Genomic DNA, 23,981 nt, shown 5'->3' with positions numbered 1-23,981 from the left:
ATAATTTAAAACAAGGAACTGTGTACAAAGTTATACGGAAAACTAAACAAAAATTTAAATTAAACAAATATTAATATTGTCCAATGACAAATGGTCACATTTATGAAAAACAGTATGTATGTACATAGATGAATATAAGAGGTTAAAAATATTTTAAAAGAAATTACATATGTATAAATAAGGGTGAACACGAATGAAAATGCTAAAATTAATTGTCTTATAAATTTTAATAACGAAATTGGAAATTGATTCATTTTTTTTTGACGATTCATGTGGAGACTTCGACGAGCGATAGTACGCGAAACCCGCAGGTCAAACTGTCACGGTCAACTAAGGCTCATAGAAAGCGACATCAACTTCCTCGGATGTTGATAGCTCTCGACGGCACAAAACAATAAATACCACCTCTAGACAATGAGCTAGAAAATGCCGACAATCATTATACGCGAGCAACGAAGTAAAATTTTTGCTGAAAAAATAAATCTCCACATTGCAGTCGACGAAATCTTGCGCCAATTAAAACTTTTACTTTTTGCAACAGCGCTCGCTGCCTTATTATTATTGTTTATGTTGTTATGATCCCGATAATAACAGTAATAGATGCGTTATAAACCGCGGTTTATTCGATCGAGCCGTAATTAGAATTTACGACTAACATCTATTCACCCACGTGTCGATGTGATCGCGAGATAACCGGGGCGATTTATCTAATTATCAATTGAGAAGAGTTCGTTTTCGTAATGGTATGGCGGCGGGATCGTGCAGTTCTCTATACTAAGAATCCCGGTGCTAAAAGAATTTAATTTTAATTGCGGGTAAAAAGCAGGAAATTGAAAGGGTTACGCAAACAGTGTGTTCCATGCAGCGAGAAATTCAATATTGCTTTTTTTGTTGTTGTGAATGAACGTTCGGAAAGGAGTTGTAGTGGAGTTTCGAAACGAAAACGAGATATTCGAGTAATTGCGTCTAAGTATACGTAGAAAAATAGGCAACTTTTAATGAATACAACGAAAAATGCCAAGTTACTGTACGTGAAGATATGAACATGTGTGTAGAAATATAGAGAATGTCTATTTAAAACATTCTAAAGAAAAAGTGGCATATAAGCATCTGAATCTATACATTCATACATATGTACATACATACATGGCAAAAAAAAGGATTCGAAAATACTAAAAATGAAATGCTATACGTACAAATACTTTACACTTTCGTATGAGAAATGTACAATTTTAAAAACAAGCACACAAGAACGCGATGGTTAACTATGCTACTTATCCAAATAGTAAATATCAAAATAAGTTCTCGAAAAATATTCTCAAACAACTGAATCGAAAGTATGTATGTAGGCTCAAATCCCACAATATAAAATAATTAATCTTCAAATAATCACTAGAATTCATGATTCAGTTACGTATGTCTATGTAATGGACTATTTATTTTGTATTACATGTACGAAATAAGTAAACAAAATGCGTTACATCGTTACATGCATTATAAAATGTAAATTATTATGCTAACATATTTATGTATCACATAAGCAACGTCGATTAATTTAATATTTAATGTGGTGTAATTCAATCTAGTAAAATTTGATGTCATAATCAAATGTAAAATCAATAATTCAACTATTATAATATTAGTATAAAGAGGAAGAAAATACATACATATGTATGTAAATATATAATAATATCAAGAGGGAAAAGTTATACGAGAATCTTATACATTCGCAATTAACAAGTTATAATTTTTAACACACTGCAAACATGCAAACCAGGTTTAATTAGCTTGAATTAGAAACGAGCGTATTTAAATCCGTTCGTTTGAACGTGGTTCCAATAAAGCAACACCTACTTACTAACGTTTGTACTAAATTTTCACTTCTAAACAACTCTGGAGCCATATCAAAAATAATAAAAAAAAAAAGGAAATTTCCATCATAGTGAAAACAATCGCGACAATATTTGGCTGAGAATATGTAATGATATTGTACTTTGTAATCGCATATGTATGTATGTATATATCGGTGATGAAATTTTCCTTCTTCGACATTAATTTCCCATTTGCACCGGAAGCGGATGTCACCGATTTCGCCGAATTTTTTCGCTACATCTACATATCTACCGATTCGTGACGAATTTTCCCAACGATAGTTCACGATATTAAATCTCAATGAGGTCATACTATTAACAGTTCGTAACGAAGACGTGGGCGAAGCACTTCACTGCTGAAACAGAGATATGTATGTATGTATGTATAGTACATTGTATGTGTATGTATCCGGTAAGTATTAACCGGCACGACCGGACAGATAATCGACATCATAATTGGATACATTTATATGTTAATTTAAGGTTTCTTGACGCAGAGTCTCGAACGAAAGCCGATTAAGCGATAATAGTTTGCGGAATGATGACAAACGGCAAGAAATTTTCACGGCTTTCACTTCACTTCAACGCCGACGTCAAAGAAATAATAAACATGTGTAAAAGAAGAAGATGGATTTAGATGACGTGGGACAGCTTTACTTACGTCGGTAATATGGTAAACAAAAGGTCGTTGAAAAGAATATTCAGTTATCAAACGGAGAGATATTTGTGCTTTACATAACAAGCTAGGAATCCTTCTGATAATTTTATTCAATCCAAAGAATGAAAGTTCTGTTATAACCAATGCGAATATCTTAACTTGTGATTTAAATATTGAGTATTTCGCTAACGTCACAGTCGTTAAAACAAAGCTATAAACTTAATTTCACTTTCTTCCACCTCTAAAGATTATGCTATTATGGGAATCAGTAGAAAAAAAACAATGGACTTGCTAATTTCTTAATTTCCCAAAAAAAAAAAAAAACAACAAAACAACATTCGTTTTTTGTGAGAAAAATTTCATATGCACTATTAGAAATGTGCATTTGAATAAAATTGTGCCTTTTCGAAAATAAAATTGCATTCGTCACAACTTTCTAATTTTCATTAAAATCTAGAAATATTTTATTAATGACAGAAAATTAGTTTTTTTTATATACATATATGATATGTACCTAGGAAGTTAGGGGTTAAACCAGGGCTGTGGAGTCGGAATCGGAGCATTTCAAGCGGAGTTGGAGTCGTAAAAAATTCAACCGTCCCTTTTTATTAATAATATTACGATATGTGTTAACTACGGTGTCTAATTTAATTGAAGTAAATCGACTAATAAATTGAAATTTTATAATTTCTTTATAAAAATTAGGAATTTAAATTACATTATACATAAATAAAATCGTTGAATTGCACATGTTTTGATGTGTTCTGGCCAAAACCGATGTTTTATCCGTCTCATACTTTTTTTTATTAAATTGATTTATGTATTTGTATATGAAATTCATACACATATCTACATATCTACATATATATATATATATATATATATATATATATATATATATATATATATATATATATATATATATATATATATATATATATATATATATATATACTATGAATGTACTTTCTTTTTATTTATACCTATTTCATTACCAATAATTAAATAAATTGGGTTACATGTCAAGTTTTAATGATTTTTAAAATTCCTTTAATTTTTATATTTTGAAAATCACTTTTATTTTTAATACTAATAATTTTATACGTTGGCAAGAAAAGTCCACCTTACTAAATTTGTTTAAGTCGGTATATGTATTTTGATCAGACTCCACAGCCTTGGGTTAAACTAAAATTAATTAAATTTAAAAATAAATTGTTTATGATATTTTCGTTGGTTATTTCAAAAAGTACACGTTGAATTATCGTACTTGTATTAAAATAATTTTCAATGATTTTCAGCGTCCTATAGAAACCTAGAGAAGAAATAGAAATACACCATCTATGTACATAGTACATATGTAAACCAACCGATGTTCTCAACTTTATAGTATTCCCGAATGTATTTTGGAATGCAAATAAAATAAAAAAATACTAACGAGTATTAGCTTTGTGATTTAACAAATGACCAACATATTCAGTTTCTCTCATACAGACAATTTGAGGCATACGTGGTTGTATGTATGCATTTACATAGTATGATTGTCATTCAAGACGGTAAGACCATATGGACACGAAGGCCTGTGCCACCCTCGATCACGTCGAACGAGTAAACACGCGCTCGGTCGTGAAATTAATATTGATGAGGATCCAAGAGACCATCGAGTCTCCTCTTCAATGGAACGGAACAAACCTCTGAACGGACCTACCTCCCTTATTGGGCATCGACTTTTTGTCGTTTAACACATGTCGTCGCTCCATTGTCTCTCAAACATAAAACTCGTTTGTTTGGAAGTTACACTTTTAACGACAGCGAGTACCGTTGTGTTCACACTTTCTGTAACTAAGAAATGTTTGAAGACATTTCTAAATCTTTTGTAATTTTCTGAATATATGTAAGGTATGGACTTAATATAAGGTATCGAATAGTAAACACGCTAAAAGATCACTTGTAAATAATCAACTATCGATAAAGTAAGGTGCGATTTGTTTGATATACTCTGGACTCAAGTAGGCACCTATCAAACACGCTCTGATTATAAATTTGAACAAGAATTTTTCTCGTGAATTTCCAAATAACACGTAGTATTCAAGTACATACAAATGTGTATGTTGTTATGAGAATCAACAAATATTATTTCAACGTGTGTTATCTCTTACCCAGCTGTTTGTCGTGCGACGCCGAACTCGGCTCCTCTGTGTTTGATCTGAAAATATGAAAAAATAAAGCCAATTAGGACCAATTTCCAAATAAGACCATATTTGTAATACTACTGTTTACTTTATTCGACGTGTGTATTGCGCAAACCAATCATGATTTATTATTTTATTCAACAGCATGCTAGAATGCAATAGCGTGTTGTACATCGATCTTCAAATGCTATAGAACAACTTTTGCGACAGAACCATTGTTGCAAATGACAGATTACAATGTATTTTTTTAGGGTATGACATGCGATATCGCTGTTCGCTTTTGAGATAGCAATCTCGAGCATAATTGATGATCTATCGAAACAATAAAGCGAAGTTTCAAAACGCTCGATTAGATCAGCAGTGGGTGGATTGGCACAAAAAACTATGAATGTATAGACTAATTGTAAAATTGAATGGTATTTTCGTGATTTTATTAAAACGGAAACGTTTCGAAATTGGATAGAAGCTCGTTTCAAACACCTGACTAAGCAACGAGAGCACTAAAACACACAAAAAGAGGAACTATAAAAATAAATTGTCTTGTCTTGTATTTTTAAGGCCTTTGAAAGTACGTTTTTACTGTATTTTAATTAGTGTTCAAATGCCTATTCTCTATCTGAAAATAACTACGAAGTAAATAAATCTTTCTATTAATACTAAAGAGTTAAAAAAGACAGTTAGACATAAGAAATTGTGTAAAATCATTTATTAATTTATTGTATGTTACAATTGCAGTGTAGCCTTCAGTTGTAATATATTTGACTATTTGGAATATATTCAATTTAACCTGGTACCAACTACCGTTATAGTTGAAGTGTATTTTCAGTTGTAATATATTTTGACTAGTTTGAATATAATCTGTCTAACCAACGTTATCAACCAAGTTATGTAAGTCATACGGCGAATTACATTCCAACATATAGATATAAGTTGGAAAGACACGTTTTTGTTTTGAACATATTGTTAGATTCATCATAATACTTTTATTCGTAATACCTAGCAAATATTAAGGCATTACAGGTAGTCCTCGACTTACGACGGTTCGACTTACGACGGTTCGACTTACGACGGTTCGCACTTACGACCGAAAAAAAAAAATTTTTTTTTATTAATTAATTATTTTTCAAAAATTGATTGATAAATCTCAAGCGGATGTGTTATGAAAATGGGGAATTCTCTTTCGGATGAAATGAAACATCGCAGTAGTTTTAAAAATTAAGTTATGACTCATTCCTTTGGGATTCGTCAGCAGTCGCACGACGGTAACAAACTCTTACGGTCGTTACTGTTTGTTACATAACTGTTCGTTATTGTTTTAGGATGTTTATTTTCTCAATTTCGTTTTGATTAGTGCTCAAATTTTCATTTATAAGAACATTTATAATGTGTGATAAAGAAACGGGATAATGACTGATAAAGGAACTCTTGTTAAAAAAAAGAGAAAGGTGATAGACTTAGAAATGAAACTTGAAGTGATAAAACAATATGATAGTGGTAAAAAAGTGATGGACTTGGCAAATAATTTGAAATTGTCACATTAAACGGTCTCCACTATTTTAAAAGATAAAGAAAAAATTCGTAAAGCCGTTTAAGGGTCCTTGTCATTCAAATCTAAAATAATAAATAAAAAAAGACTCGGACCCATTCAACACATGGAAAAATTACTAGTGATTTGGATAGATGACAAGATTGAAAAGCGAATTCCATTGCGTTTCTTAAAGCTCATTATTTAAAAATTACATTTGCGCAAGGCATTGAAGCAATAGAAGAAGGAAAAACTTTTCAAGAATTTTGGAAAAATTATAATATCCTTCATGCTATAAGAAATATAGATAAGGGATGGACCCTTAACGGCTTAAGAAGTTACTTCAGCATGTATGTACGGAATATGGAAAAAACCCAATCGATTTGAACCCGTTTCTCTTTCCATATACGAAAAAGAAAAAAATGTCGAGGATATTACTAACCTAATCGTACAATTTAGTGAACGTCTACAATTTGACGTAGATAACGAAGACATCAACCAACTTCTTGAAAATGATTCAGAAGATCTAACCAATGCAGAATTATTAGATCTTGAAACTCAAATGGTTGCAGAAGAGGATATTGATGAAAATTAATCAATCACATCTGCGGAATCGCTGAAAAAAATTGTATTGAAAGAAATGGCTGCTGCTTTTAATTTAATTAATCAAGGAATACAAAAGTTTGAAATGATGGACCCAGACAGTGAAAGATTTTCAAATATGAACCGCAGGATTTAAGAAAATCTCGCATGCTACCAAGAAATATATAAAGAAAAAAAAACAGGATACTGTTCAAACAAAATTAGAAACATTTTTCAAACTAATACTAATAATAATAATAGGTTCAGGAACGTATCTCCGTCGTAAGACGAGGAATACCTGTATTGTATTCTAAAGCTTTCGTAAGAGCTGTCATAACTCGACTGTTATACTACAACCAGCGCACATTATTGAAAGTGTATTTGTGCTTGTAGAGATATAATTTACTAGTTGATTTATATTTAAATATGAATGACCTAAAACGCCAGTTTGGAACACATTACAACTGAAAATACACTTCGTCTATAACATATATGTACACACATATATGAATGTACTGAAAGGGTATAAAATTCAGGTTTTCAATCGCATTCAAATGTGAATGCGATTCTGACTTCGTAGAACATTTCAAAAATCAAAAAATATATTCCCTGGTTCTATCTGCGATACAAATACGTACGTTTTGGAGCTGCGAAATTTATTTGAAGTGAAAAAAAATAGACTTTACACGGCATACTGCACGCGAACGGTAATTTTAGGTTTCGAATGATTGATGCGTGATAAGATCGAATCACGTTAAGTTGCTATAGCTAATTTTGAAATTTCACATTTTTAAAGTAGGTAGGTGCGTAGGCCGTGTTGGTTCAACAGTGATAAATTGGGTGAAGAGTAGACGAAAGCATAAATAAAAAGAAAAAAAGTGCTTTACGAACATTAAAAACCTCAAAAACGCACACGCAAAATGTTCAATATGGCGTATCAACACGCCACTAAATGAAATTTAATAACGGATTCTTTGAGATACGAAAAAAACTACGTATAAAGAAACTCAATTACGTTTAGGCATAATGAACATTAATGGTGGAATTTAGGCACATTATTTCCCATGTAAATAAGTGGTCTTAATACCGTAATGATTGAATTCATAATAATAATATCATCGCATATGCTACTCGACTACTGTTTTCTTAACAAAATCTTCTATTTATTCTATTCTAAATATAAAAATAAAAGCATTTGTTCCAAAGTATTTCGTCATGATGCACTTCTCTAAAAATGTACTACGCCGTTTTAATTACCCACTTAGGATAATCGTAGTAGAAATCTGAATAGAATGCATCGCACATGGATATTTAAAGACGAGTTTTGTTTATCAAAAACATTTAATCAACACGGTGAAAAAAAGTGGAATATAGATACATAGGTCATTTTCGAAGATGATTTTATTTCATAGAATTGACGAGTACCAAACCATAATGCTGTAAGTGCCACATATGTATGTATGTAGGCTCAAATGAGTTGCCAGCCTTTATTAGCACCTTTAAAACAATTTTAAAAACTTGAAGTAGCAGTCCTACGAAATTCTTTACCTGGATGAATACTGCTAAAGAGATAATTAACACCAAAAATCTGACGATATATTCAGCCACCATGATCAGAGAAACATCTGAGATTTGATAGAAGTTATCTACGCTATAGAAGTTGTCTTAGAAGTTATCAACTACGCTATAGGAGTTGTCTATTTATTATTACGACTTTATGGTATTGAATGATGATACATGGTGGCACTTAAAACGTTTTATTCTAATTGAATGATTATAATATTGCATTATTTATATATGTAAACAATTTTAAGTCTTTCATGAAAACTTAATTTTCTGGAACTTGAAACGCTATGGTTTGGTGGCACGCCTAAATTAATAAATCTAGTGAAAAACAAAGTCGATCAAAAAAAATAATAGTAAAATAGTAATTTGATTTCCAGTTCAGTTTAGTACCTATATATTTTTGCTTACGTTAAAAACAGGTCTATCCTTGTTGATTGTTCACAATAATTCATAGTAAAGACTCAAATTCAATATACATAGATACTAGCAATGACGTATGTATGTACATATGTAGATGAAAACAACATGTTAACATTAAAAGTAATAACAACAATTGACCAAAGTCAGCAATACGCACGCGCGACTGTCAGCTTGCGCAAATCATGCATTTTCGAAAGATTGTAAAATTCCAATTTTGAAATTGCTATGCATTATTTATTTGCGAGTAAAATTTTCGAGTTCGAATGTCGTGCATTTTGCAACTGCGCCTAAAAAGGTCGTACTACATACCTACATCATTATAATCTATCGGCAACTTAAACATATTTAATATTCATACGCCGTATCGGGCCAATTACGAATGCGTTTACAAAAACCATTATTGTTCACGGAAAACGGGCTCCAATTAAAATTCCTCAGGTATCGATATTTGAATAGAGAAAATTTTACGTAATGGGTGTAGTATATAATATAGTAGTTGCACAAGTGCTGTGTCACGTTTTTCAGCATCGACGTACTTGTGGCAGTGAAAAAGTGGTGAATAGTGTGTCACTTGGTAGCGGTCCTTTCGGAAAACACCTGCTGCCGTTCCGGTTGATTTGTTCTGGTCTCCGAGACCAGCCTCCTGGCTACTCAGGTCAGTTTTCGACCTTGCCGGTTCGAACCGGGGCCGGTTGCATCATTACTCACTCCGGTTGCATTCCACCGTGATGATCAGGTGTGCTTCTGACGACCAGGGTTGGCCAATCTGCATCCCAAATGTTAAGTTAAATTTTAAAGAACCGAAAATTGTCATGGTGTTTCACGAGTCAAGTTAAAGCTCAAATTAAAAGGTCCATCGACACAAGTCCATAAATATTTACATATATAATTGGGTTTACAATAAATTTACTGTGTACCGATAGTTCCGAATTTTAGCAAATTTCATCTTTCTTACGACATATTATTATACTTTTCTTTATCATCAACACGTTTTGACACTATTTTCGAAGATTTTTTTTCTTCTCATCTTTAGATAAATCATCAAGTGATGCTATTCACTAGTGATGATTCATCACCAGTGAATATCCCCGTTCACCAGGCACCACGGATTCAACACTCCGTCCCCCAAGAGTGAATTAGTCTTCTGAATCTCTCACGTTCAGACTACAATATCAATTTGTATATTCGAAAATGAATGATACCTTCGTGTCCATGATGACAAGTGGTGAAACATTTGTATGTATGTACATATATGTATATTCTAACCACAGTGACGAGTTGGGGGTCAAATCACTGTGGTGGTATTGATTTTTAAAATAAAATACCTATTTCAAAATTTAAAACTTAGACTATGACATGACGACTTTACGGTTTATCGAATGTGTCACTATGACCTATATTTTTCTTATTAAAATTTATATTTTACCATGATGCCATTACGGGTTTTACCCCTGGGCGACACCTGTACATATATAAATTTGAAATCACATTAAAAAATTGGTGATAAATAGTAGGTAGGGTTTGCCAATTTGATGAGGAACCGTTTCAACAATGAAATCGGATAAATTGGCAAACTATGATAGAAAACGATAGACAATGTCCAATGTGTGATCAGCAGCATGCAGAAATATTCCGAATAAATGATTTTCAATCGCGGTCGACCCAAAGCTTGAATCCGGGAACATTATTTTATTTTATTTATTGATGTGGACATGCATAAAAACAAAGAGTAAATATATAATATATATAACATCCGAGTCCAATTACAGAAATAATTAAATGAAAAAGATAAATACAAGATAAACAAATGAAAAAGAAAAGAATAAAAGCTATAAATTGACAAAATAGCACATTGTATAACTAAACGAAAGTGTTAAAATATTGGAAAAAGGTTATAAAATAGAATACAAGAAGAAATGGAATTAACAAAGATAAACAAATGAAAAAAGTAAATACGATATAAACAAACAACTATGGCTTTTTGTGCGATTGTTGAAAGAAAAAAATTCTGAATTGGTACCCATTCGTCTCAGGAACTACATAAATGCATATGTATGTATAAAATATAAAATGTCTATAACGAATATTTAAAAATATGACAAATTGACTATCATTTCATATAAATTATCAATCAACTTACTACAAATCAATTTACGGTGTCATATATTATAAAAAAAAAATAATGAATCGTCCGAATCGCTTTCTTTCACTTTTAATTGCCAAAAGTTTTTCTTTCTTTTCTTTTTTGTTAAGTCTGCATATTCAAATTTTGATTTTCTACTTCTACAAATTTCTCCGCTTGATTTGGCACACATTAGACAAGTGGTGGAAGAGGAAGACCGTGTTTAGTATTTCTAACGAGTATATCGATGATACTAAATTATGTATATGTGTTGTATGACATTTGTCAGGAAGACGTTCGGTCACTTTCACGCTCGGTGAAATGCGTTCGACTCATTATAATATAGTATTAATTCGCGATATGTGGTTTTGCTAAACTTTTTCAACAACTCTTGAAATGGGATTTTTTTTTATTTGTCTAATTGGAAATTCTCGTTGGTCAATGTAAATAGGTCACTGTATTGATGGCAATCAATTTTAATTTTCAATTAAATATATCCCAATGTTTACAAAAAGATAGTGCACTGCAATACATATGTATATATTATACATATAAGCACAATTAAATATATTTTTCACAATGTGATGGGAAACCTTTCAACAAAAATTATTTTGCTCGATTAAGACAAATATGTATGTATCGAATGACTTTTTCTACTGTACTGTAATTCACAAATAACAAAAACTTACATACATTTATACACCCAAAGGTCATTATTATTCGGCACAGACTATAACTAAAAAAGCGGTGGATAATCATCTCAATAAAATGTTTAGAATTCGAAATGACAAATTAAACGTTCATCGGCGAGTTCAAAGCGCCCACTCACAAATTTAAAATTTCAAACGAATTTCTTCACATGGTCTCCCTCACCAGCTCTCCTGGATTCCTCGACCGCCGGTAGCACCACTTTGCCCATATACGGTCCTCAAACATTCCTCCGAGTGCTCAAAATAAACATTTGAATTAACGCGGGTGGCACTAATCGAGCTTTTTTAGGGACTCGTGCAAACTGAGGCCGATTCTAATCGATGACCCCGTGGGCGGATCTCGTGCTGATGTCAGACACGAGAACAGATCCGAACCGGAGACGGTTGTTTGTTCGGGCCCACATGCTCTCTTATGATCATTGTCGTGGAAACGATTTTTGGCACAAGAATGGATAAACCTAATTGAAATATAATGACGAATTAAAAAAAAATACATCGCAAAAAATTGCGATTTCGAACTATGGGTAACCAAAATTTCGGAATGTGCACGTTATTTATTTAACATCTGCGTAAGACTGTAGAGTTGAATTAAGCTTATGTGTTTTTTCCCGAACAATTATTTTATTTATTTATTTTAATAAAATTTATATTTTTCCACGGGTTTTTATTTTTTATTACGGGTTTTACCCTTGGGCGACACCTATTGGGCGTACCTGTATTAAACTTGTACATACATATATTAATTTATAGATTATAAATTTGAAATCATATTCAAATAGTGGTGATAAAAGTGGGTAGGATGGTTTTGCCAATTTGACGAGGAACCATTTTAACAAAGAAACCAGGCACACCTGACAGGAAAAATTTACCTGAAGTTACAAATATCCGAGTCTACCCAGCAACACTACAGAAATACTTGAAATCAATTATTTTCAATCGACGTCAAGCCATGGTATCAAACCCGGCAACCTCTCAGTGGTTTGCATTAACGCAAACCAAGCTATGCTGCTGGCTATTTTAAAAATGTACCTAAAATAAGGAAGAATTCTGCTAAATTACATTTAATGTCTGATTAAACACACATATATTTAGATTATATAGAAAACTGAATTTGAAATGTATGTACGTAAAATATAGTAATAATATTATCATATCATATCTAATTTTTACTGGTCAGTAAGAATAATTTCTTTGAAATTATCAAAACGTGGGATTATCAAAATGTGAAATTAAAAAACTTTGAAATTATCAAAACAAAATAATAAAAAAAGCACCACATATTAAATGAGATAATATTTCGAGTGTTTTATTATACTGTCAATAAAATAAAAAGGTTAATTAAAAGAAATGTATAGAACGCAAACTTAATAGTATAACGGTTTCGGATATATTATTATATTACAAAAAAAAACCGCATATATTGAGATTTTGACGCGATACGAAAGCGCGCATACTGACTAGTAGTATATTATATTATAAAGTTCTCAATCGATTTGCCATGAATAAACACACCATACCTACATAGATCTATACATACATACCTAATATGAGAACAGTAAAATTCACATGCAGAGGTTATTTTAATTAAAAAGAATATCTCAAACCGTAAATTATCCGAAATCAGCGAGCGTGCAATCAAAATTAAGACAGATACGCGATACTGCTCACTTCGCACAGCTATTACAATATAATATAGTGCGTCGTTTCTTATATTTATAATTAAATCATATATTGGCATATAAAAATAGGCGACTGAAAATGAGCTTACAAAGATTGCTTTTTTTCCAAAGATTTTACTAAATAGAAAAACGCATGGGATGACCCAATAGAAAATTAGTTAGGAGAGTAATAATATAAAGAATTGTAAAGGTGGTGCAGGATATGTTCTTCTGAAGGTCCCGATCGAAATATGTAGAATAAGAAAGTGGAAGGGTGAAATAAATATGAATTCCTTCATTAGGGCAAAGCAACTTTCTGCAGTCTCTTCATTATAGGTATAACATTAAGAAAAAATCAAGGCAATAACCATATTGTAGATTATATTTAAAAAAATCTTTGAAATTTTTACTATTATAAAAATAATCACAATATTATTGCACGTGATACATATGATATACTATATGTATGTACGTATACAAACATACATGGATATTTTATAGTGGGTATTATTTCATAGTCGGCCGGTCAGTGTGGGCGTTCGAGCGCGATGGTCAGTTAGCCACGCGGAAACGGTAAGTAAGTACACATGTATAAATAAAAGCGAGTTATACATAAGTAATAAAATTGTTCATGTGCCAGCCCCTGACTTAAGTCGCCGAGAAGTGCGCTCTCGAAATTACGATAAATCTCATCCAAGGAAAATATACGAGCAATCCACCTCATTGAGATTCAAATAAGCCCGACTTGCACAAGGTGCAATGTGTTGAGGCTTGTGAAAGTTCAAGACCGTGAATATCTTATCTACCCATCGAATTGTATTATGCAATCAATTCAATTTATAAACATGCCTTAAGACGAAAGTAAAATTGACTTCAATCAAGTAAATAGTACATATAATATATGTATGTATAATAGATATTACACATTAATTATGTAAATTTTGAATGATTGAGTTGTTAATAAGGAAAATTTTAAAATTCATGAGTAGGACGATTTTAAAGATCTTATGTTAGATTTAAACTAAACTTATTCGATGTATTGATCATCGATACTCTAAGCAGGCGATTAATTTGTAACAACGTCGCCAGCATTTTGCCAAAAAAAATTTAATTAAATTAAACAAAAGAAATTTTAAATTAAATTTGAGTGTTTGTGGAGCTTGTTTTTAAACAAATGAATCGTAAACTGTAGTGTGTAAATGTTGACCAAATCATACTTGTTAGGTTTCGTTTATACCAGTACAGGTCAAACCGGCAACTGCACGTAAACAGCAATGCGAAATAACCTATTAGTGAAGTAAAAATATATATGAGAGATAATGAGAGCCTAGAATGCAAATTTTATAAGATACTAGCTGAACCCGGCATGCGTTGCAATTCCAGAATAAGGCATGCAATTCCCGTTTCCGTTTCAAGTGATGGTTGGAGCTCAACGCCGTGTAGTAACGTCTCTTTAACGCCGTTTCGTCATAAACCAACCTGTTAACTTGGTTACCAACAAACACATTTTCTTGACTACACAATGGCGCTTCATACTTTCGCGTCGGTAAAATCGTAATTACGAATATTATTATTAAGAGGTTTTTTTTTCACAGCAATCTTCCCGGACAAGTTCCATCGTAATCGGTTGAGTGATTTAGGAGACTATACGAGACCGACAGACAAATAGACATTCAATTTTATATATATGTACATATATAGATAGTGTGAAAAAGATTAAGTTATAGGCGTTTAAACAATTAAAATCTGACAAAACGAGTGGGGGGGAGGGGGGCGGAAAGTCAAACAAACAAGGCCACTGCCCATGAGCTGTCATCGTCTCCAAAATTTTTTGGATTCTTAAACGTGTTTATTATGATTATTTTTCATCATTTAACTAGCGGAAGCAATTTAAATTTTTATCGGTGACCAAACTGCGCAAAATAGCAAAGTTTCAAAGCGATCGGAAGAATGTAGGAATGTGCCAAAAGGCGAAGTGTAGCTTATAAAAGCCTTGTAAAAATATAATTTATGTAGTACATTCTATATGAACACATTTGTAATTGTGACAATATTGACTCTATAATATGACGCAAGCAATATTGCGCCGTATCTTCGCGCTCGGCAATGTATATGTAAGACGATTTTGCCTTGCACTCGTTCAAAACAAGACTGAACGTGCCGTAACGCGCGCTGCTGTATAATATGAATATATGTACTATACGTCTATAGTGTTGGATAATATAAATAGACCTTTAACCGTGTTACTAAATTAGTGCTACGGCTTTTCACTTAGCTATGCTATGCATTACAAAAAATACGAAACAATTTAAATGTATTTTCATGAAGTGTCACCTTCACACTCGACATGTGATTTTATTAACACAGGAAGGGGACTAAGTTTTTTTGCTCTCAGAGATGGCGTCTGTGCCTATAAAATCTAAAAATGGCATTTGGAAACACACAACTATATAAAGTTTCTTGTTTTATCCGAGACCAATTCCACACACCACTTAAGGCGCTCTCACATCCGTTCCTTTGACTGTAAATTAATTCTCGTTGGGTTTTAATAGTTTGCCATTACGCCATCATTTCGATATTAATTGTGTACAATTACCGTTTTACTGTCGTATATGTACTACTATCTATTGGTTGTATGGAATTGCTCTACATTACAATATGTGCCATACGTTCACTCTTCAATAATTGGCAGCCTTGGCAAATTTATTATTTTTGTCTTCAGGTGACCTCTATTAAAAACGCAGTTGCACTTTCAAGTGTGTTAATAATTTTTCGTTATCGCTATATGTATGTATGTTTATTTTTTTGCATAATTTTCCACTGCACTTTTTCCGTAAGAAATATATAATATAATTGGTTTGTATTGTGAGTAGGTAAGGTTTGCCGATTAATGTACATACATACATATTTATACGAGTATAATGTAAGTGCAATCTTACCGCCCAATACTATCAATACAGAGAAATCATTGGTCGATGGTCTGAGGACCTTATTGGTTTTTGTATATGGTTCGTTTATACGCAGAGGCCTTTTTGGCGCGAACGAGAGATTAGGCGATTAGCGATAGTAAAACAGCGGTCCACAAGCACCGATTACCCCGTCTCTACGCTATAATAAACCATCGGCGTGGGCTAGTGGTTAGCATATTATGCTTTCGAGCAGAGTGATCACGGGTTCGAGTACAAATAGGGTCCCCCTCTGCTGGTCAGACTTTGGTTTGTGACTCCAGGTTGATCGTTTATCAGAGTTTGCCATTTTTTCTGATTTTCATTGAAACGGTTCATGTAAAAATTGGCATCTTCTGTCCTATCTCTCTTGCTAATCTCAAGTTATTCAGCGTCTTGATGTTCGCCAATTTCATTATATAATGCTGCAAAAATTTCTCCAATAACCAACTTTTACACCATTGTAGATTTTATTGAAAGTAATTCTCAAAAGGAAATAGCAGAGGATGTCACTGTTGAATTAATTTAATTGCTCTACATGGCAATACACATAATATAAATTCAATTGCTTCGCTGATGCGATAGTGACGGAAATTTAGTTTTACTGTAAGTTACCGCTGGATTCTATTGATCCTTTCTATAAAACAGACGCAGTATTTTTCATTCAAGAATAGAGTAAAATAAGTAATTCCTCAGAAACTAACATACTTAAACTTGCACATGTGCTACACGCAAGTTTCAAGCAAATGTTTGAAATATTTGAGCCGAGTTCCTCGAGATCGTCGTTCGTGATTGGTTTAAAATGAAGATATAAATATGCCAAATGCACCTCGGCCTTTCAAGACTATCGGATGTTTACGATGCACAAGTGCAATTTATGCACAACTGTTTCCACCGCTCGATGAACAATCGTGCGATATGATTAGAAATGCTTCTCTTTATGGTTAGTATATACACACATACATATGTATACCATCACCATTTTCAACTTTCGAGTGATCAAAATCTATGCATACAGTGTGAACGAATAACGGGGATTGAGTGTGGTTTGGTGAGAAATTATCATTTTTGTTGTATTTTTAATGTTATTATACGAAAAACGATGTCAAACCGCAACGAAATAATTCAACGTTTTACTAAAAATTTTGTCCTGATGGAATAACACGTACGGAGTAGCGGTTTAAGTCTTTACAACATCGTAAAGTATGCATTAATGTACAGTTTATTTCTTATGGGTCAAGGTTGCATAGATATGTACATATGTACCTACACCAAAATGTACCTTATAGTACTTTTCTTATAGTACACTGTTTTAGTACGTTGTTCTAACAAAAATGTGTGGTTATACACGCAGTCCATATCAGAGGGGGGGTGGGGGCGCAGAAGGGGTTGTTGCCATAGGCCTCACAATTTAAGATACACATAAAAATGTATACAGAAGTTATATGCAGAAATCACAAATGTATAAAAAAGATTTATCTGAAATATCTTCTGATTTTGTTTGTGCTAAATCACGAAGAGTTATATAATTTTTCTAAGAAAATAAATATTAAATACAAAAAAAACTGTACTTTTATTTTTGCAAAATATTCTTTTAAAGTTTTTCTTCCTCATGGTTTGATTTTTTTTAGAAAATGAGGGGCTCAAAAATATCGGTTGCTCAGGTCCAGGTTATCTCAGAAAATGGATAATCTGGACACATGCAAACATATAAAAAAAATTCCCAAAATTCATAGATAAACACACACATTTTTTCTAGATCACGAAAACGTGATCAGTGATCGATTCTGAGTTCGAATTAGTCAAAATCTCGAATTCGAATTTTCGCATGATCACAAAACTTCATCTATTGTTACTACGTACATAGATAAAGTAAAAACTTGTAACTCCAACAAGAAAGATTATATAATTTGTAAAGGTAGTCAACGTTTTTATTCAATAATGCTGACCTTCAAAACGCCTTGTAAAACAATATAAATTAAAAAGGTGTTGGCCGAAATATGCGGAACAATGGCCACACTTTGATATATCGATCTACTGCGTTTCATAACTATTATTATAATAATAATAAAAATAAAAAAAACGGAACCTTCAATTCAGAAGTGCGTTCCTCGCGTCAAAAGAGAAAAGCGATACATAACACGACAGGATGTTCCAATTTTCGAAAGATGTAACCGCAAATCGTTGAGGAGAATGAGCGGTTTAACCTCGACTCAAGTCAACCCAATTGCGACGAATAAAAAAAAAACCAAACGTGAAAGTAATGTGACAGATAAATGTTAGAATTAAATCGGAAGATGGTTCAAAAATTTCACTCTTTGGGTAGGTGGTATCCAATAACAAGCAAATGTTGTCATTCTTTGCTAGAAACTGTTACAACGTTATGAATGATTATAATAATGTGAGAGTTATCATTCAATCTAAACTTCCTATATAAAATACAGATAAGGCAACGTGCGTTTCGACAGTTAAACGACGTCGACCGATCTAAAGTGGTCGTAGCTAAAAAACATAAGTGAAAATGAACGAACGTGGGTGTTGATGATGATGATGATTATCGAGTGATAAAAACGAACATAGTGCTAAAATTTATTTTGCAGAAGCGGTTATAATTAATTTGTAGGATTGGGTCGAAAAGTCATCGTCAAATTACAGTTCTCGCTGATGAAGATCTTTGGCCGGTAATGATTGTTGATTGAAAGACGAAATTGGAGTTGATGGAAATTGCAGGCAATTTGTTGTTCGATTTGCGTGCCAACTCGAAGAATTTCAATTAATGCTAATAATGCACGATGTGCTGCAGCGCCAATCTGGTATATAATAAATAATAAATAAAAATAGCATTTTACTCTGTGGTTTATACATATTATACCTATATATGTATATGTATATATACATATATTGCCGCGAAGCTTTTAATATTTATCTACATACTACCGTCATTTTCAAAAGCTTTTATTTATTTATAACTAGGGGTTTTACCAGAATTAAGTAGAAACGAATTAAGATACGGAAATTATCATCATCCAGAGCGATTTTGTGCACAGTAATACAAAATCTATATATATGGTCAGTGTTCCTGCACGGATGTTAAAGATCTCATGGAAGATGTGAGGAACGAAACGGTTCTCCAGCTTCTTCATAAAAAGAGAGAACTTCAAGACACTTATTTTGAGAATATTTTGGTCACATTATTCGCGGCCCCAAATATCGCCTCCTACAAACAATCATAGATGTCAAATAGAAGGAAACTAGAAGGCAAACGGTGGCTTGGGAGAAATGAGCTCTCCTGGCTCTGGAACGTCAGGTCATGGATGGGACTCGGACTCGAAAAATTGTTTCGGCTTGCCCATGATAGGGAGGAATTCACATCCGAATACGGATTCGGCATTAGAAGAAGAAGAAGAAGAATACAAAATGGATAAGTTACATGTTGTATTATAGGTATTTAATCAATAAACAACCACTCATTTCTCAGACGATTTCCGTACATGACAGTACACATCTATGGTCGGATGCGTGCGATAAGAACAATTTTACAACAATCTAATACAAATTGAATTTAATCGGTCGTAAAGTGAGTCGGATCGATTTTTACAAGTGAAAACGGGTTCGATATCGAATGCGGCATCTGCATTTCAAATGTTGAGTAAATTTTTCAGGATACGCAGGCTATATGGCTAGAGCGAGTGTTCGACGACGATGGCGAGATTAATGTCTACCGGTCGGTCGAGATAAGCGGTTCGATGGGCACACAAAGACACGAAGAGATGGATTTGAAATTAATCCAAGAGGCAGTGGCGCCGGGTGGGCAGCCACGCGCGCCATCAGAATGCGATCAATCCAAGGACTTGCTAGATCAGACTGACAGATACATGTACGACGACCTGTCGCCAGACGAGGAGAACACATACTAGATAGTTCCCAGGAATAATCGGAGATGGAATAAACAACAACAGAAGCACGAGGGACCACTTTTCGTTTGTCACTGATGTCTAATGTCATTAAACGCATCGAGATCGAGGAGTGCGTGCGTATTGAATTTAAATTGATAATTAATCAGTGCCGAAGACAGAGATCGGTAACTTTATACAGAGGGATATCATAGTTTAGACTGAATAGTCTAGAAAGAAGAATTTATTTACGTAGGTACATACATATGTGTGATATTATGAAATACAGGACATCTAATAATCTTCGCTTTCTAGAAAATCTTTATGCGAACAAAATATAAGAACTAATGTTGTACCTGATGGCATATCAAGGCATGGGTGTTGGCATATTAAGTTAATAAATATAAAAAATTAAAATAAATGTGTCGTCGGTCATGTATTCGATCCCCACGGAGTTGAATTTTTTTCAAATACCTTTAAAATATATTTAATTTAATATTTACATTTAATTGTTTAATATGAAAAAAATGGTAAAAACTGCCTACCTACCTACATATGTATAAACAATATAAAATACAGGTAAAAAAATTAATTAATTAAATAAAATTTTCAATAGATGGCGGTAAATACAAAGTATAAATACAAAGTATAAATACAAAGTATACAAATATATATGTAATACAATATATATATATATGTAAATACAAAGTATAAATACAAATAAAAATATGTATATACAAAATCTGGCCAGCAACACAGGATCTGGGATTGAACCCGTGACCCTCTATTTGTTAGCATTATATACGCTAACCATTGAGCTATGTTGCTGGTTATAGTCCGTTATGATAGTGGATAATTCAAGGAATCTAATTCCCACCAATCGACAATTTGGTAAAACGTTTGTATACGCTGCCACCAGTACGTAGTACTATAATTAAGCATTACTTTGTTTACCTAATCAGTTATTCACAAAAAATAAATTATTAGATATTATTAATTAATTAGTTACAATAATTGTTTGAAAATAGTGACGAGAAGGTGCAAATTTACATAAATAAATTATACCAAAAAATAAATAAGCGCGGTTCTCGAAATCTTGAATTTCGTGGAACTCCGAGTGTACATATATATGTATTTATGTAGAAAACAAAGTGTGTAAATGTATAAACCAGATGGTACTTCAAATCTACTTCACACTTAAAGAGTATATTACATATAAATAGCCATTGGACGTGCACGTACGTCTATTGTAATGGTACAATTTTGAGAACCAAAAATCGCAATGGGTAATAGCGAACAATTGACAGTTTCGCGAATACGATGTTCCATTCAAAAAATTAAGTATCTACGTATGTATGTACGTGACGAAAGTGGGTCGAACGAAACGTTACTTTTAATAATGGCTATTTATTTTTTATCGCGTAAGGAGATCTCGATTGTAAACATATTGAAATCAAAAAACCATAAAAATGGATACGAGCGTCCGGAACCTTGAGACTCCCGGCCTGAAATTCGTAACTCTGAAACTTCAAAGTGAGGGGATTCGATGTGCAAGTGAAGGAAAGAGAGAAAGAGACTTCGTGACGCACAAAACAATAAATATTCAGGTGATTCAGGTACACACCAAATTGGCAGCGGTGTGCCGCCCATACGTACCCAGGGGATTACATTCCGAGGAAAAATTACCTCTGAAATTGGCCAATTCACCTTGGGAACCCCGGGCGAGAAAAATGGCCCACGACCGAGCGAGCATCACGAGAATCTCTATCCTTCGCAGAACAGCCGCGAAATACGATTCATTTTTGTGCAATACAACCTCTGGATAAGTAACTGGTTCGAGGATATTACTTACATATGTTCAGAAAACAAATTTCAACAAACATTAAACAAAAATCAACTCGGAAATGCAACACTACAAAACATGCAAAGTGAACAAATATCAATAAAGTTTGGCGATTTCTTAAAAAATGAACTTACATTTTCGAACCAGCCGATGATCAAACAGAAGAATTTGAATATTTGCAATCTGTAAACAAAAAAATAAAAATTTATTTCTTATAAATATTACGTACACATAAAAGTATATAAAGATTTTCGATTGTCACATATTTGTAACAATCGAAAGTACATAATTCATAGTGGCGAGGCTGCAGAGATGAATCATTGAATCATTGGGCTGTATGTAGTAGCTCGTTGACCATACCGATGACCGAATGCAAGTAAAAACAGCATGCATATTGTACTATAATACTGAGAGGGCTGTATGTACATATATAGCCCGCAGCCCATATGGAAGAGCCACAAAAATAAAACATACATATTTTATAATAGCATATGTATATATGTTTTATTTTTGCCAATATTCAAAGAACTGCTTCCAGAACTGTATCCTAAAATTGGAGTTGTTGTTTTCTTTTGATTTTAAGTATGTAGATCTTCACTGGTTGTGGAATTGCAAATGGGCAAGTCGGCAAGGATGATTAATTAATCTCACTATTAATTTTTTTTGGTATCAGAAATTTAATACATATGTACATCATTTTGAATGTCAAAAAATTATTCAAATGAGTAAGTTCGAAGTACATATGTGCGTCAATTTCGAAGAATGCAAAGTAGCAATTTACGATGTACAGAAAAAACTAACTATCCATATTCATCAATAACGCATATCACAGCACATCACCATAAATAAATCCACAATCCTGCAATGAATCTTGTTAGACAAGGAGTCGAGCGTGAACCGTTACGAAAAGTGATGACTATCGAAAAATTCGGACTTGACCTAACCTTGAAGCACATCGACGGCCGGTCAGAAATGTGTTAATTCGTTTCCGAACACCGGTAACAACAAAAAGCAAATGGTCAGGCGGTCGGTGATTGACTCGTGAATAAATAGCGCGTGGTCGGCTTCGATTACTATTCTAACTGTATTTTTTAATTGCGAAAACGCTAAATCGATTGAGAAAGAACGCGCGCGCTTACAATCCGAAGCATTTTAACGTTTTCAATTAGTCAATAATTATTAATACGGTACTCGCCGCTGGGGTGACCAGGCGTCCGGGTTTTCAAAGACGCGTCTCCTTTGATGGGTTGCCGCCGATGTTGTAAATTTCTCAATGCAACACAAACGACCAGTTAATATTTAACAACATGTAAAAATTGGAGTGCGTGTCTGAATTGAAGGTACGGTACTTCAAAAAATAAATCATGAATACGGAATATCTGGCATTCAAATTACGGAATATCTGGCATTCAAGTTCGCGTGGATGAAATTTTCTAGTGCCAGATATTCCGTGTATGAGTTTTACATGTCGTGTGCGAGATCGCCATGTGCGAAATTGTCATTCTTAGGTATCTATTTGAAGTAATCGTTTATAAAAGTTAAATAAAATCGGTATATGTGAATTCTACATGTCAAGTTTCCTTTTTCCAATATATCTCCATGTATGCACCTGTATGAAATTTCACTGTTTTTATCTCAAAACTTTATTTACATTTGTGCGAGTAGGATTTAAGAGGATGCTGAGACGTCATACCGCATCCTCTTGTGTCCTGCTCACACACACACACACGTAAGTAAGGCTGTGCGACGAAAACAGGGAGAAATTACAGCACGCCACTGGTATGCACCCATTTACATAGGTCCGAATATTAGTCTAGTAATAAATGAAAATCTCGATACAAAATAACTAAAAAAAATTTCGCTATTTCAGTTTGACTTAATTCACAAATTGCTATCACTACTTTTAATTCGATATGTCCAGAATCTCGGAAAAGCATTTTTTAGTATTTTTGATATTTCTCGTTATGATCTCGTTATCTCTATTATGTTCAAATATAAC

General features: G+C 33.1%; 1 protein-coding gene across 1 annotated transcript in view; it reads right to left on the bottom strand.

Moving 5' to 3' along the window:
* smash (smallish) overlaps positions 1-23,981 on the bottom strand; it is a 138,608-nt gene that overhangs the window by 64,463 nt on the left and 50,164 nt on the right. The window contains exons 3-4 of the mRNA XM_077428180.1: positions 22,117-22,165; positions 4,686-4,732 (exon numbers count right to left, since the gene is read on the bottom strand). The gene's annotated coding sequence lies outside the window, so the exon portion shown is untranslated. The remainder of the gene's footprint in view (positions 1-4,685; positions 4,733-22,116; positions 22,166-23,981) is intronic.

Source organism: Arctopsyche grandis, chromosome 1 (assembly GCF_051622035.1).
Source record: "Arctopsyche grandis isolate Sample6627 chromosome 1, ASM5162203v2, whole genome shotgun sequence".
Lineage (NCBI taxonomy): Eukaryota > Metazoa > Arthropoda > Insecta > Trichoptera > Hydropsychidae > Arctopsyche > Arctopsyche grandis.
This window is presented reverse-complemented; position numbering and strand designations above follow the sequence as displayed.